The sequence below is a fragment of the Equus quagga genome, chromosome 13, assembly GCF_021613505.1.
Source record: "Equus quagga isolate Etosha38 chromosome 13, UCLA_HA_Equagga_1.0, whole genome shotgun sequence".
In the NCBI taxonomy this organism is placed as follows: Eukaryota; Metazoa; Chordata; class Mammalia; order Perissodactyla; family Equidae; genus Equus; species Equus quagga.
Genome location: NC_060279.1, coordinates 106,556,870 through 106,573,752, shown reverse-complemented (window position 1 = coordinate 106,573,752; position 16,883 = coordinate 106,556,870). Strand labels below are relative to the sequence as shown.

At 50.1% G+C, this 16,883-nt stretch overlaps 1 long non-coding RNA gene across 1 annotated transcript in view; it reads right to left on the bottom strand.

Annotated features, from left to right (window-relative positions):
- Positions 1-96: 96 nt before the first annotated feature.
- Positions 97-16,883, bottom strand: part of LOC124250564 (uncharacterized) — a 30,223-nt gene continuing 13,436 nt past the window's right edge. The window contains exon 3 of the long non-coding RNA XR_006891578.1: positions 97-1,213. This is a non-coding gene — a long non-coding RNA (uncharacterized LOC124250564). The remainder of the gene's footprint in view (positions 1,214-16,883) is intronic.

Below are 16,883 nucleotides of genomic sequence, written 5' to 3'. Positions count from 1 at the left end.
CTTTTTTCTTTGGGAGCTTTCCTTTTTTTTATTAAAGTAAATTATTTCTTTTGAGACATTTTGATTAAAAAAAGAGACATCTTATCATAATTAAGATTCACTGTCAATAATATTTATTTTTAAATAAAGATTGGAAACAAGGTCAGACACTTGTTTATAAACTGAATTGTATATTGCTGGATAACAGTTGAATAAAAACGACTTTGACATAATCTTTCTACAGGCATGTGTGCATGTTCAGCCTTGTGCCCAGTGCAGCCCGAAGGCCGTGGCCTCCTGTTCTCTGATGCCACCTGCACCCATGGCTGGGCGCAGCCCAGGGCACAGGAGAGGCCACACTGGGCAGACAGGGGCACTTGCCCAGCCTCCTCTGGGGACAGGGCACCTCATGGGGCCAGGAGTGAGAGGGGCCACCAGCCTGGGTCCTGAAGGGAAGGAGGTCACTGGGAGGAGGTGTGGCATAAGGCAAGAAGCACGCTTTCCCCTTTCGGTGTAAAGTAATCGTGCAGTGCCTTTGCCCTCTTGGAGATCAGACATCGGAATGTATTCACTGCTCTTGGATTCGCTGCTATTTGAGGAGGGAATTTGGGGGGAAGATGGGGCACTCCGCACTCTTTCTGTGTGCATCTAGAGATTGCTCTGAGCCTCTGAAAGGCCAGTGTTTGGGGCAGGTTCCACAAGTCATGAAGAAATAGACATGGCTTGGGGGCTCTTCCTCATTCGGCAACAGCATTGCGTTAAATCGCCAAATCCCATGGATTCATTTAAAATCGAGCCTGTTTTTAAGCAAGTGTGCTTGTCATTGACATTGCTCATCGGATTCCTCCCCCTCCCGGCCAGCTGGTGCGTGATCAGGACCAGCCCCCGGGCATGCTGTGGCAGGTGGGGCCGTGTGAGCAGCTTTGGCCAGAGCGTTGTGAACGGAAGGCGTGTGCATGACTCTCAGCCCCAGGCATTTGGTTGCAAGTGCAAGACCCTCCAAAGCGCTCTTTCCCCTGACATGACGACTGGCAACGTTCAAGATGCTAAGTCCTGAGCCAGCCTGGGTCCTCGAGTCTCCATAGAGGGCGGAGCCTCCCCTGCTGCCAGCGCGGGGACACAGTGGATGAGGAACCAACTCGTGCTGTTTCAAGCCACCGAGCTCTGCGCTTGGCTGTCATGGCAGCATCATCCAGCCTATCCCACGGACACAGCAAGGGGCTGCCCTATTTATCTGAGGGGAAAGAAAAAAGAAAAGTGTGTTTGGACAATTCCACGTGTGCAGAGACCCCGGCGTGGAGCTGCCGTCCTGGGCTGCCTGAGAGGAGACACTGTGGCCGGCTGCTTCTAGTGACAGATTAAGTTGTTTCACATTTCATTTATATTGATCAGCAACAAGCCAGCTGTAAATTTAATCATTTTGTCCTGTGGATAGTGATTCTGTCCAGAAGGATCCTCTCTTTTTATAGTCAACTCAATACTGTAGTGGACTAATGTCACGTTAAATATGGGCCCTCTGCGCTTGAAAAGAAAAGGGCACTTCCCACGCGCCAGGTGGAACAGAAACGACGTGTCAGTGATGAGCTGACGTGGTGCCAGATCACTCCAGGGACCGGGAGCTGGGTGCCATTTCCCCTCATCAAAACCCGACGCCTCTGCATACGCACCATCAGCCAGGTTCCTGCCCGGAGCAGCTGGCCCTGGTGATGCCCACAGGGGAGAGACGACAGGTATGCTTTGGGGAACTGTTCTCCGGGGCCGCCCTTGTTCTGCACAGAGAGGCAGCACCTCGCCCGCAGAGGAATGAGCCGAGCCCTGAGGTCTCCCCTTGGGGACCAAGGACCTCTGGGAAGGAAGTCGTGGATAAGGCTGGATGAGGCCCCCCCGAGAGAAGCAAATGGAAGTCAGACTAAGGCTGAGGAGGACTTGGGGTCCACAGAAGGCAAAAGCAAGTCTCTGTGACCCTGGGACCCCCACAGACCAGCATCCCTGCTGGTTCAGTGTTCTGCACTCGAAGGAGAAGTGAAGTGTGTACCTGCAGATCCACAAAGTAGGTTGATGGGGATCTGGGTGCCTGCTCTCTGGGGTCCAAGATGAAGACAAAGAATGGGCAGCCTGCATTGAATTTTACCGGCTGCATACAAACCAGGAGGGGCAGGCACCCACCAAAAATAGAAACCGTGGGATTGGACCTACCACCTCAATAAGACACCTTTTTTTTGGGTTTTGATTCCCGTCCGGGGCAGACAGGGGCTGGGGTCCGAGGGCAAAGATGAGTATTTGAATTTGAGAAGAGCACACTGTGGGTGGCTCAGGAGCTCTGGTCCTAGGCTCTGAGGGCCACTTGGTAGGCTTGAGGGACTGTGGAACTGTGGGTCCGCATCGCAGCTAACACTCAAAGGAGGGTGAGGAGGCAGAGGGCAGAGGAGGGAGGTGATGGCGGGGCACACGTCACCCCACCTGGAGGCTGAGCGAGAGGGTGGAAGAGAGCAGGAGAGGGAGGCGGAGGAGAGGGGTCACTCCCCAGACCCAGCAGAGCAGCCCCTGCACTCTACAGGTGACAGAGGGGCTGCCCTGGTTGACAGCACCTCTTGTGGCTGACCCATGCCTCCTCCAGGCAGCAGGCAGCGTTTCGTATGTAGCCATGGGGGAAGGACAGGAATTCTCAGAGGTTGACAGGAGATGATGTGACCAGAGGCAGTGGCATTCTGAGTTTTGGTTCTCTTTCAACCCCACGTTGCTAGTCACCACTCTGACCCAGAAAAAAGAGCTCAGTCGGACTGGCCCACAGCTGGCCTCGGCTGGAATGGAACCAACCCTGCCGTTGTGAGCTGAGCCTGTGGCTAAAGGGCTCTGGCACTGGCAGCAGGGCTACAGTGCCTGCTCATCTTTGCACTGCTTCCCCCACACAGACCCATCCCCCCCGAGACGTTCGCCGGCGTTGCGCAGGGTGCAACGCCTGCTTTTCCTGCATGAGGAGTGGAGAGCCGGCGCATGTGCTCCCTGCGTGCCTGGGCACGTCTGCTCAGCAGCATGCTGCTTTCAGGTGCTCCTGCCTCCTGCCAGGGGAGGATTCAGCAGTGGAGTGACCCAGCGCCACCGGGGGTCATTCAGCCAACCTGGACGCACAGCGCGCTGCTGCCCCCTCAGCACCCCCTGCCTTCACCAACCGATAAGAACTTTACACCTGGTCCCAGGAGCCCCAGAATGCCCGGAAAACCCATGACATCCGGAGGGCCTGCCCCATTTTGTGGCCGAAGGCACATGAGATAAGGTCTGGAAACAACACTAGCGGTGACACCTGTAAAATGACAAAGACCTGTGGAGCACTACAAGTATATTTCAAGTCAGAAAACATGACTTCACACCCAGCCACTAACTAGACACCAACTGGCCAAAACCCAATGAAAATCAGATTTGTTCCTTGCACGTGACTTTTTTGAAAGGAGGAAGTGATAAGTGATACTCTTAGAAAATGTGGACGTTATCTTTCAGATTTTGAAGTCAGAGAGGATTACTTAAATCAGACCCAAAAAGTGGTAACTATAAGAGAAAAGATGGATAATTTGAGTATGTTATGATCAAGAGCATTTGTTTCTCACCATAAAGAAAGTGAAAAGACATACACAAGGCAAGCAGGAAACGGCTACTGTCAAGCGTGTGCAAAGAACCCCTAGAGACCAGGAAGACAAGCACGAACGGTGCGGTGGGGATGGACGGACGACGGGAACCACAGAAATATGGACAGTGAATATAGACAAGGCCTCAGCCTCGACGGCGAGCAGAGAAACGCAATTCAAGGCCATGATAGTGATGCCCACTCAGCTGCCAGAGGCTAAAAAGTCTGACAATCCCAAGTGTTGGAGGGGATGTGGGTCACAAGATCTCTTATGTGTTGATTGTGGGAGTGTAAATCGTGCGGCCTCATGGGAAAATGCTTTGGCACTAACTCTCAAAATGGCACATTCACACACCCCACGGCCCAGCAGTTCCACTCCTAAGTGGCAAAAGCCTTGCTTGTGCGCCGGGGAGCATGTAAACAAAAGTTCATGGCAGCCCCATTCACGTAGCCTGGAAACAGACAAGGGACAGACGGATATGCTGTAACACATTCTCATGATGGAACAGTGCACAAGAGTCAGAATGAACGAATTACATCCTAGCATCTATCAGTTGAAAAAAGTAAGTCCCAAAGGATTACATACAGTATAATATTCTTTTTATAAAGTTAAACCCCAACTAAAAGCACTAGATAGATAAAGGATGGATGGATGGATAGATGGACGGTCTCTTTAAAAAACATAGATGAGATGAAATGACCTGAAAAGGAAAGTAAGGGAGTGACGTATATGGACAGAGGACCATGGTGACCTTGGTGGAGGGGAGGCAGAGGGACCGGGTGAAGGAGGAGCCCCCAGCGGGTGCAGGGAGTTATCAAGGTCTTAGTTTTCAAACTGAGTGCTGGGTTAGGGTACTTACCGCATTATTTTAAGTGAATGAATGAATGATGCCATACTCTAATCAATGTTGAGGGCCTATCATAAACAAGGACAGGGATTAATCCCTGCTGTGCAGGTAAAGTGAAAAGTAAAAAAAGAAAAAAAGGCCGAGTCCTACCAGAGGTTTATATTAAAACAAAAACAAAATATCAACTTTCCCTTTCCACAGCCCCCAAGACAAATTCACCTCTAACTCAGTCTCCCACCCAGAGGTAGCAAAGCACAGTTCCTGAACCACATCTCCCTCACAGACATCTTTTGTTTGGCAGACACGAGGATTTTTATTATTGCTTTACAATTTCGGGAACTCTCAAGTGAAAATCCAAACTTCTGGCTTCTCTTGAAAAACATCACAATATGTGGCCACACAAGGCCCACATTCTCACGTGGTAACAATTGGTGGGTGCCAAGCAGCAGCTGTCCCCTATGAAAGCACAGCCTCCCCACTTCCTTACGTGCCCTCCCATGCCCCGTCGCCCCACCCAGCCTGCCTCATGCAGGGACACGATCTGCGAACACCTGTGGGCAACAAGTGTGCCCCCAGGAGGTCCTTTGCCGGTCTCCATCCCACCTCGGCCCTCAGCAGCCTCTGACAGCTGTGGTCTCTTTACCGGCCTTACAGGGCCAGAAGGCATTGCAGCCAGTCAGAATGCTCCTCAAAGAGGGCTGGAGCAAAGGAAGCTTACAGGTAACCAGAATCCTATTCCCAATGCGGATAATTGATGTTGTCGAATAACATAGATCCGGTTTTTGAAGAAGCTGAATTGGATTGCAGATAACCTGAGTTTTCCTTTCCTGGCAAATGTTGATTTTTCTGTGCCTTTTCTTTGCCAGTAAATTACAGTATACAAAATTTTCTATTTTGCTTTGGGAGAAGGTCTGCGGTGTGTCTACAACATGGTCCGTTGACATACTCTTACCTGCCCTGGCTGCTGCTGGACATTTGCTGCTCCCTAATCACCAAAAGGCTTGGCATGTTCAAGCCCCCCGCCGCCGCACGCTGGCCCAGCTCTAAGCCCCTCGAGGGTAAACATTTGATCCCACCACCACCACCTCCCACAGCGTCTCCAAACTGGGTCCTAATGGATCGGTGCTTTTAACTAAGGCAGACCACAGTCGCTTTCAGACCGTTCGTTCCCATAAAATGGAGTGTCAGTGTTACAGGGAAAACTCTTCTTTATCAGCAAAAACTGACTCCATTTGACTGATTAATTGTCCTTAGAACTGTCAAAGGCTTCCAGACGAGGGGGCACGGCTGGGAGGAGGCAGCCACGCAGTGGTGCAATGTGGGGCACCCCTGGGCTGGGGAAGCCAGGAGATTACAAATGCACAAGTAATTAATTCAAATCAATACTGCGAGGGGTTCAGGCTGAGAGACATTCAATTATGTTGTTCAAAGAGAAGATGCTCATCTTCAGCTAGTCCGCTCCATGCTGCAAATAATAGAGTATTTTTAATTTGTGCAGCAGGATGTTAATCTTTTGCCGTGTAATCCAGACCTCAGGGAACGCCATAAATATGTGGCACTGCCTGCGTGAGGCTCCCTGCGGAGGGTGCTCACCAACCCCACCTGGCTGCTCTGCCTGTCTCTTCATGTCAGTCTCTCAACACTCAATTAGGAGATATATGATAGGCTAACAGATGATGGATGGACGGATGGATGGATATGGAGGCAGAAACTGAGATAGAAATTTTCAAAGATTGTCAGACCCAGACACACCCAACCGTAAACACTTTATGACTTCCAGATTTTGCCTGAGCCAGTAGCACAAATGAATCCCAGGGGAATTATTCACATCCCAAAAGGAATCGCTTTGGAATTCCTTTAAGTAGAAGCTCCTGGAGCATGTTTAAAATGGGATTTGAATCCCAGTTTTGCTGTAGAGGAAGAGAAGCACACACAGGAATCGAGGCTGGAGGTTCACGTCTGGGCGGCCGGGCTTCGTGTGCCCAGCTGTGAGGCTCGCCTTTTCTGGGATGAACATTTATTACTTCTGTAATAAGGTAAAAGCAATAAAATATTTTTTAATTAAAGGAAAGACAATTTCACATACACAAAAAGGAAGATTCGCTGACAAAGATGTAACTTCCCAGCGGCTTTCAGAAGAGCATTTGCAGAGGCTCCCCGGGGACGTGCGGCTGCTCAGGCCCGGCCCTGTGCTGGCGGGCGTGGAGCGGAGCCCTTAGGCAGGGAGCCTGAGGTCCTCCTGGGCTGGGGGACCCACCACATCCCACCACTGCAAAAGATGGGTCTGTTCGGCCCAAGCACAAGAGGGGTGGCAACCAGGACTCAGAGAAAGGGAGGCAGGGGGGGTGCCCTATGGGCTGTGCCCCCACGAGGTCTGCAGAGGCTGGACATTGGCCACTTTTATTCATTTGACAAACACACATTGACTTATTCCATCAACAGCCCTGCATTGGAGAAGGAGGACCATGGGAGAATGCCCCCCACCCCTAGAGGAGCTGGTGGCCCAGCAGGAGGGATTAACACACCCACAGTTAACTGGAACTCAAGTTGGACCATGACAAGCACAGAAGTGGGGTAGAAAGGGACCTGGGGGAGGAATAATTAACTGTGACGAGGCATAGCAGGGGTCATCACCCATTCGTGGAACTGAATAGAAGTGGCATTTGATCGGGCCTTTAAGAGCCCTCCCTCAGTCGCCCTGGTGCTTGGAGAGCCCTACAGACACAGACACATTGGGACTTCCGCTACCACCGAAGCCACCATCATTTGGGCAAAACTCGGTGCCTTTGCACAAGCAGCTGTCACAGCAGTGGCAACCTTGTTGCATTTCTCTCTGAGGTGTGTCAAGATGTGGAAACAAGAACCAGTGAGTCTCGGGTTGTCTGGCAAAGGCACCCATGTGAGTCTCTGAGCCCATGTGTGAACAGGGAGAGCTGTCTGGACAGGGCTGTGACACGCGGCATCTGCCAAAAGCTGAGTCAGCCACTGGGAGTGGTGCATCCACTCCACGCAGGCGGTGCCTGGGAGACGGACCTGCCGAGTGAATCAGAGGGCCTGTCATGATGGAGGCAGAGGTGGGGGGAGCCAGGCACACCACAAATCAAAAATAACAAGGAAAATTCTGGTCAAAGAAAACTAAAGAAATGTCAGCTCCTCGCTTTGGCAGAGCCGGGCATCCTGTGCATGGAGCGGCACCCGGGACGGTGCCGAGTGGAGATTTCATAAATGTACAGGCAGCTCCGGGTCCAAAGGATGCATTTGTTGACCGTGTAGAAAACGAAAATCAGTCAAATAAATGAGAAATTTTCCATTTCCCCCCTAAATTTTATGAGGCAGAGACTAAGAAAATGGTCTATCAGGCAGGAAATATTTCAGCAATTGATTTTTATATATTAGAGACGTATGGGGTTTGGCATGCAACTCTGTGTGTTTTCTACAAAATAGAAATGGTAGAAGGAAGTCCAGGAAACCAGAGAGAGTTCCGAGATCTTGTCCTCGCTTGTTACTATAAATAAAGTTCCCAATCTGTGCCATTAGTAGAGAGTGAAAGGAGAATTTTCCCTGGAATATCATTCCCAAATGCCACCTGAGATCTTCCTTCGGCCCTTTCAGTGTGGGGGCGTCCACATGTCCCCACATCTGGGTTGCGTGGCACCGGGAGCTGGAGGTGTGGCCTGTGGGTGTGCTGTGACTGGAGCAGACGCTCTTTGGGCCATGCCCTCAGCCCCTGACCTCTCGCAGCTGTGGTGGGCACTCTGGACGCTGACTGAGGCCCCACCTCAAGGGTGCAGCCTGTGTTCTCTGCTCTTCCACCCGGGGTTCCCTCCAAGCCGTAGAGCCTGTGCAGCTCAAGAGCAGGCCAGGCGGAAGCACACTGGGTGGCGTGGCGCTTGAAGGATCCCGTGGGTGAAGACCCCTGCGTCTACGTGCTCAGTGGATCATTCTGGAAGACATTCATTCTGCCGGCTTCTCAGGGTACCGCTGAGGCCATTGCCCACAGCAGCGACCTAGACAGCACATCCTTATGGGCTTTCCTCCTTCCAGGCTCACTCTCTCTGTTCCCTGCCTCCCACTTGCTGGAATCACCTCCAAATAAATTGCCTCCACACAAGACCTTGCCCCTGGCTCAGAGCAAGACACGGAGCTCTGCAGTTTGGGGCTCTCCAGCATCCACTCCTCCTTCATCAGGGCATAAATGGGGTGTTTCCTTGGGGATTTCCATGCTCTGGGTGTGCAGATTGATGGGAGGGAGCTGCAGTGGCGAGATCTCCCCCTTCCCCACCTCAGGGTGGCCTCGGAGCCACCGAGTCTGAGGGGGTGGGGACGCAGCTTGAGAGAGCAGCTCTCAGCCACTCCAGTGTCAGGTGTTTACCTGACTGTCCTTGCTGCACGCCCGGGCTGTGGCCTCTGCTGCCCGCCCACCCAGCCCCCCTGGTGCCACTTGCCTCCCAGGAACCCCTAACACCTTCCCCCACCAAAAGATTCTCCCCAACTGAAGATAACCAGAGGCAGCTTCCATCGCTGCCACCACAAACTAGCTGGGGTGACACAAGCAAACTCAGGCCACCCTAGGCCAACAAGGGGGATTTCTCAGGATACAGAGGGGCCTCACGGAACCCAAGGGTGGAACTGCAGCTGCGCTTCAGGAGGGGGCTGGAGCCAGACCGTAAAAGCCATCACTGCCCGTCGTCAAACACACCTGCTTCAGTCTTCTCTCCCTACCAACTGGCTCCCTTTGCTCGGGGCTCTGCAGCTGCTGAAAGATGACCCACTCCCGAGAACACGTGGAGTGCATCCAGCTGTCCAACTAGAGGGTGTGCGTGTCTCTCTCTCTCTCTCTCTCTCACACACACACACACATACAGACACACACATGCACAGAGTCCTAATCCAAATTCCCAGAGAAGGGCTCTGACTGGCCAACCTTGGGCCATAGGACAAGCCCTAATCCAATCGAATATGACAAGGAGTGGGGTCGTGTTATCCGAGGTGGCTGCCAGCTCCACTGCTGCTGCTGGTGCGGGAACAGGGGCCGCTGTCCTCTGAGAAGGTCCTGTAATGGACCGCCATGATATCAGTGCTTCTCACACTTGTCTCGGCACACCAGTCACCAGAGGGTCTTGTTAAAATGCAGGTCTGCGGTAAGGTCTGAGAGTCTGCGTTTCTAGCAAGCCCTCAGATGGTGCTGACGTGTGCACAGCCCGTGCTTGGAGTAGCAGGCACTGCGGTACCAACCCAGGAGAACACACTCAGCCCTCTGCAGTCTCGCTGAGGGAGCGCCCACACCCAACAGGAGAAACCTCTTGCTCCACAGCAAAGATTCAAAGGAAGATTTTTGCTGGTTGAGATACAATAAGGAGTGAGTTGTCAATGACATTTGGATGGGGCTTTTTTTACACAGGGACATTTAACTCAGCCTACACACCAAACCATGAAACTTTCAGCTGTGTAATTCTTTTCACCAAGTAATGATCCAATCAGATCAAATGGGACCGCAGTCCTGAGCCTCACCCGTCATCTGCCAGGGACGGGACGGGAACATTACTGATTAACTAAAAACAGTGATTGTACATTTTGACACAGCATTTCCAGGCAGTTGCATCAACCGGCCGTGTCAAAGCGGCCTGCTGCATCGTCCCTTTTGCCCAGTCCCCAGGGTGTCTTCAGCCGTCCATCCTGGCGCCCCAGCCTCCTGGAAATCTCATTTCCCTACAGCCCTGGTGTCTCCCGCCCTCACCTGTGATGGGATCTGGCCCACACGGGCCGTGCACTTCCCTCTCCCACCCCTCGTCCCCATCTGTGTCTGTCCTGTCCTGCCATGTCTGTGGCCTCAGCGGCAAAAAGGACCAGACCCTCCTGTTTCAACTGCTCTTCCCAGCTGTGGCCGTGCTGCCTTCCACACCAGACCCCGCTTCTCACTGGTCAGCTGGAAGACGGCCACCATCTCTGACCAAACCACCCATGGGGTCTAGGGCAGAGCCCATCTGGGGCAGCAACACAATGTTGAGGGAGACCCTACCCGCTGAATGCAGCAGGGTCTGTCTGTGAGCTCCACGGGGCCAAGAGGACCACGTGGTACCATGCTCCCAGTGTGAGACTGCAGGAGTAGCACAGGCCTGACACCTGTCACCCGGTGTTTCACACTGCTGCTGTGTCCTACCCTTCATCCAAACTCTGCTCACCTCTCTTCTGGAAAAGACCACCAAAGGCAATGTCAACGAAAATAATCCATAACCAATCTATAAATGAAAATTTGGGTGAGTTTATTCTGAGCTTAAATCTGAGGATTATAACCCGGGAGAGTCTTTCCACAAAGGAACAGAGCACTCCAAAGAAGTGGGGGTATACAGGGTGGTTATATACCCTCAAAGAGGATGTTTCACATATGATTGAAATGTCCCTTTTACAATAGTCAGGAGGCTGCTCTGTCAGCACAGCGACTGATGGAAACAGCAGGTAGGTCTGCTGTCTCAGTGAACGCCACGGGGTGGCAGGTCCGTTGCCTCGGGCTGGGTGGTCACAGATGAGCGCTGCAATCAGTTCCCAGCCTAAAGAAAGATGCTTAATCTTTAAGGAGATGCCAACGTTGGAGGGGGAGGGAAGTTGCACCTTTATCTCAAAATGTCTAAGCAGATATAGAATGCATGCTCAATGGCACAGTCAGGCCCTTTTGGAAAAACAAAGTCAGGCCGAATTAGGTTTATACCAAATGTCTTCCTCATATACTCCAATATATCCTATTGCTTGCCATTTTTATTTGTCAGCAAGTTTCCCAATACACCCATGCCCAGGATGAAGACCAGAGCCAGCCTACGGTCCTCACGGAGGGTGATCTTCCAGGGGGGCCTGGCACCGGAGCCAGGAGTTTTCTTCTCAGTACCACGACCCCACCAGGAAAGCAGTTTCTCAGAAGGGAAGCCTGTGTGCCCCCAGAGAAACCCTCTGCCCAGGTCAGCAGCAGGGTGAGGACTGGTCTGAATGCAAGTAAGAAAAACAACTCATGGGACTGGAAAGACAGGTGTGGCTGGATCTAGGATGCAAACACCATCACCAGGCCCGATTCTCCCTCCACTTCCCAGCTCTGCTGTCCTTGGGGCTGACTGGGTCCTGAGCAGGCCCCTCCGTGTGACGACTCCCACGGCTCCAGGCTCACATCCCACTAGTTCAGCAGCCAGTGGAAAGAGACCACCTCTTTCCTTAAAGCTCCAGCAAAAGTCCTGGGGCTGCCTCTCACTGATCTGGCTTGGGCTATGCACCAAACTGAGAGCCAATCACAGAGGCCAGGGAGACATGGCACTCTCGTTGGCTGGGCATGAGTCATAAGCCTCTCACTAGACCTAAGGACGGGGCTGGGAGAAGGGTGCTCCCCAAAGGGAAGTTGGGGGCTGCTAATAGAAGAAGACAAGCAAACTACAATTTGGCTAAAACAACTAAATCTCTGGAAATAATGCGTAAGTTCTTACAGTTGCAATTATTACATATAATATTACACTAAGGAGTTATCCAACATGCCCGAGGAATGGCACGTCCTGGATAGTCCTGTACTTCTGGTTAATATGGTGGGACCACACACACCCCACACCTAGATCCCTGACTGTCTAGTTTGGGTTGCCCCAGACGCAGATCCTGAGATGAAGATTTGAGCAAAAGTCTTTTGTTTGAGAGATCCTGAAATATCTGGAGGGGAGAAGGAAGGAGACAGGGAAGGGAAGGCAGCCAACACTGAGGGATTACCAGGCTGTGTGCCACCGTGGGAATTGAAACAGCTCCCCTGGGGAGTTCTCGGAGCCTGGAGACCACAGCTGAGTCATCCCCCCCTGGGGGTTTATGCACCAGCTCCTGTCCGTCTCTGTTGAGAACCGCTCCTGGAGCGGCTGCAGCCCTGGCCTTTCTGGGGTGGTGTGCCCTGTGACAAGGAGCCCTCAGGAAAGAGATGCAGGTGCTGGCTGTTGGCAGTGGGGCTGACATGCACCGAGGTGGGAAGGGGGACAGGATACGGGCAGGGACCCCACAGCACCTGCAATTTCCAAAGACTAACTACACTGAGGTACGTTGTCCTGGAGGTCCTAGAGTCACCCGAGAATCTTGCAGCTCCTTCCCGTCCATAATAGGAACGTCATTTACCACTGCGTCAAGCCCTTTACAAAAATGTAGTTAGCAGAGATTTTGCGTAGGTAGAATGTTGAGTAAAGTCACTTTATGAGGTTTACAAGTTAGAAATATCTTGTCGGAGAATGATACTTTTTTCCTCTTTGATATTATTCTAAGAATTTCAAAACATTTAATAAATAACATGGTCTCGAAGCCACCCTGAAAAGAGAAAACTGAATTTCCAGGTTTTTTCAAAAGTCAGTTTCTTTCTTTAAAAGATCCAAACTGGTTGCATAACCTTCTGGAGACAAAGTAACTGACAGATTGATTTTTGCACTTTTAACCCAATTGTTCTGTCGCCACAGCAAATAGAAGATTTAGCCTCTCACGGGTTACCTTGGCCACTCCCCTGAGCTTGTCCCCAAGTGTCTTCAACCCAAAGAGATAAAAACTGGGGGTTGAAGAAGGAACACTTTGCTCCCAGCGCCCAAGTGGAGGATATGACTCCAGACACAAGTCACCCGGCGGGCAGCCCACAACCCAACCCGCACATGGCACTTTGGCATTTCAGAGGCAATGTAATACCCATCGTCTCACATGACCCCACGAGCCGCAGAGGACACGGGTCCTGAGTTCCACTCCACAGACCAGGGGCTGAGCCCTGTCCAGGCGAGGGGAGTCACCACGGTCGCCGAAAAGCATAGAAACCAGGCTCAACTCTGAACCCCCCGGGTCCCAGCAGGAGGGTCTTCCCACGATGCCACTCGGTTCCAGAGGTTTGGTTTCTCATGAATCAGTAAAATTAGTAGACTGAACCATCTGCAACTGCCATTTTATTGGTCAAAAAGATCAAATAACAGCACTTTTTATAGGTCAAAACAGTTGAATATTAGCCATTTCCCATGGTTCAACCTAATACAAAGCAATTTGGGAAACTGAATTTAGTGAGCGAGAACACCAAGGAAAGAACTCCATTATTACACCATTTCAAATAGGAAAGACCATTTTAACCAAAAAGATAAGAAGGCCTCCATCTCAGAACGCAGGACATGGTGCTCTGTGGAGCACTCGCTGTGCTGTGTCACACTTCAGAGCCAAGGAGCCATGTCATTCTGGAACCTCCAGGGCTGACTTTCCCCAACTTGACAAAAAAATGCCAGGAAACCCAGCCTCGGGCCGTGCCATGGAAACCCTGTGCTCCGGGGATGGAGCTCCGCTTCCATGGCCCCTCCTCCATTGAACTGACTCAGCAGCCGCTCCCCGGCCCTAGGAGAAGGAAGAGGGTGGAAAGTACGAGGCAACTGTCAGCAGGTCCCCAGACAAGTCATAGCAAAGCATCAGAGGGGCCAAACAAGTGGCAAGGGACATGATCTGCCTGCAGAACCACCCCCACTGCATGGTGGAGACAACAAAGTGGATACCACAAGGGAAAGATTCCTCCAGTGCATCTCACAGCAGAAAGCTGAGGGCTGAACAGAAGTGATGACTCATAAAACTCACAACTGTTTTGAGACCAATTCCTTTTTATGTAATAAAAAAATAGAGATAGGAATGTTTATTCTTTCTCTGCACTGAGCTCAATATTTAAATGAAGCATTTTCATCAACGGACCCCACAGATCATCATCTTTGCTGCGTTCGTTTTAATTGCATTATTGCTTAATTGCAGAGCAATAGAGTGTGTAATTTGGGAGCTGTAATGCCTGGGGGGCTGGGAGACTCAACTTCTCATGCAAAGCCCAGAGTTGGGAAACTGGCCTGAGGACAGCAGCAAGGGTCCAGCCTCCCTCTCTAGCCGTCTGCTTGGACATCTCAGCTCTCTCCACATCAGGGAGGTGGCAGAGAGCAAAGACCCCTGGGTCACAGCTCACGCCACCCTTGCAGCAGATCCTCGTGAAGAGATGTGCAGTTTAGAAACAGTGTGTCTGGCAGTTACTGGATGCCCGCCCTGGGCTGTGTGAACACCAGGGATGCACAGATGCACATGGCTTCGTTCCTGGCTGCAGGAGAACAAGCCTAGAGAGGGCAAGAAGATAGGTCAACAGAGCCACTCAGCGATGGAGACAAGCTGAGGAGGCCTCTTCGCGCAAGGAAGCCTAGACTTAGTCTCTAAAAGAAAAACTTAGATAAATAAGGGGCTGTGAGACTCGCTGGGTGCTCAGCCACCCTTGCTTCTCTTAGGGGCAATTGATTTGTTGAAAAAGTGCTGCTGAAGAAGCCACTAAGGGAGAAGGGAGGAAGCAGGATGGAGAAAAGAGAAGGCAAACAGGCGTTGATTTCATTTCGCCTGAAGTCTCAGACTCAGCCTGAGCCCGTGGAGGCTCCAGAGCATAAATGATTCCTCAGAGTTGGACCTGCCTCAAAGCAAGGATGCTGGGCTTTTCTCCTCCCGCAGCAGTTGGTCGCGTCTGTGGGCTGTCGGGGTGAGAAAACGTCATATTCTCTACAAGCAGGAGAGGAGGCTCTGATGCCCCAAATCAGCCCACGGAAAGTTGCAGGTGTAGTCAGTTAGCAGAAAGCACATAGATGCTTGGGGATAGGTCCCTAGGGTTAATGAGAGTGACCCCAGAGGATCATGGCGGGCTTTACACTCAGTCTGTAACGTGAAGTAACTCGAGCCTTGGATGGAAGATTTGCCAAATCCAGGCCTGGCCATTAAACCCCAAGCACAGTTAGCCACTTATCTGCTCCCTTTCTGGTTGTGCCAGTCTTCCAATTTTGTTTTCCTTTTCAAAATTATTTTAGCTATTTCTAGGACCTTTGCACTTCCATATAAATTTTAAAATTAGCATGTCACTTTCTCCAGAAAATTTTGATTGGGATTTTGATTGGGATTATGTTGAATCTTTAGATCAAGTTGAAGAGAATTGACATCTTAACAATACTGAGTCTTCTGATCCCTGAACATGGTATATCTCTCCACATTTATTTAAGTTTTTAACATTTCTCTTGGCAGAGTGTTGTGAGGGTTTTAGTCTATAGGACTTGCACATCTTCTGCCAAATTTATCTCTAGGTATTTCAAACGTTTGATGCTAATGTAAATTGTATTATTTTAAATTTAAATTTATGATTGTTGCTAGTATATAGAAATACAATGTATTTGTGCATATTGATCTTTTTCTTACAACCTCACTAAACTCATTTATAAGTCCTGTAGCTTTTTTGTAGGTTTCTTAGGCGAAGATTATGTAGATTCCTACATAGGTGAAGATGCGGTCAGCAAATCAAGATGGTTTTGCTTATTCCTTTACTAATTGTATGCTGTTCTTTTCATGCCTTACTGCACTAACTAGCACATCCAGCAGAGGAGTGAACAGACGTGGCAAGAGTGGACATCCCTGTCCTATTACTGACGTTATGGCAAAAGCATTCCATCTTCCACCATTAAGTATGATCTTAGAGAATAGAAACCTTTTATCAAGTTGAGAAAATTATTTCTATCCCTACTTTACTGAGGATTTTTAATCATGAGTGGACGTTGGATTTTGCCAAATAATTTGTCTGCACCTATTGAGATAATCATAAGATCTTCCTTCCTTTTTATCTGTTAAAGATGAACTACATTGGTTTATTTTCAAATATTAAAATACTCTTGCATTCTTAGGATAAACTCCAGTGGTCACGATGTATTCTTTGTATTTTGTTGGATCCAATTTGCTAAAATTTTGTTAAAAATTTTCACGTCTATATTTATGAGAAATTTTAATTTGCAGTCTTCTTTTCTTGTAATGTCTTTTTCTGGTTTTGACATTAAAGGTAATACTAGCCTCAGAGAATGAATTGGGAAGTGTTCCCTCATCTTCAATTTTCTAGAAGAGTTTGGATATAATTGGTATTATTTCTTCCTTAAATGATTAGTAGAATTTCCCACTAAAGCCACCATAGGCTGTAGTTTTCTTTGTAGGAAGGTTTCGGGGGTTTTTTTCTGTTTGTTTGTTTTTGTGGGGAAGATTGGCCTGAGCTAACATCTGGGCCCATCTTCCTCTGTTTTATGGGGGATGCTGCCACAGCGTGGCTTGATGAGCAGCGCTACGTCTGCGTCCAGGATCCAAAACTTCAAGATCCAATGCCATCGAGAACCTCCAAGAACCTTGTGGAACCTTCAAGAACCTCTGCTGCCAAAGCAGAGGGCGCGAACTTAACCACTATGCCACCAGGCCGGACCCTATAGGAAGATTTTTTACTAGAAATTCAATTTCTTTAATAGATACAGGGCTATTTGAGTTATCTACTTCTTTCTTGAGTAAGCTTTGGTCATTTGGGTCTTTCAAGAAATGTGTCCATTTTACCTAAGTTGTGGGTACTGAGTATTTTCCTGATGCCCTGTGTATTACAAGGTTTCTCC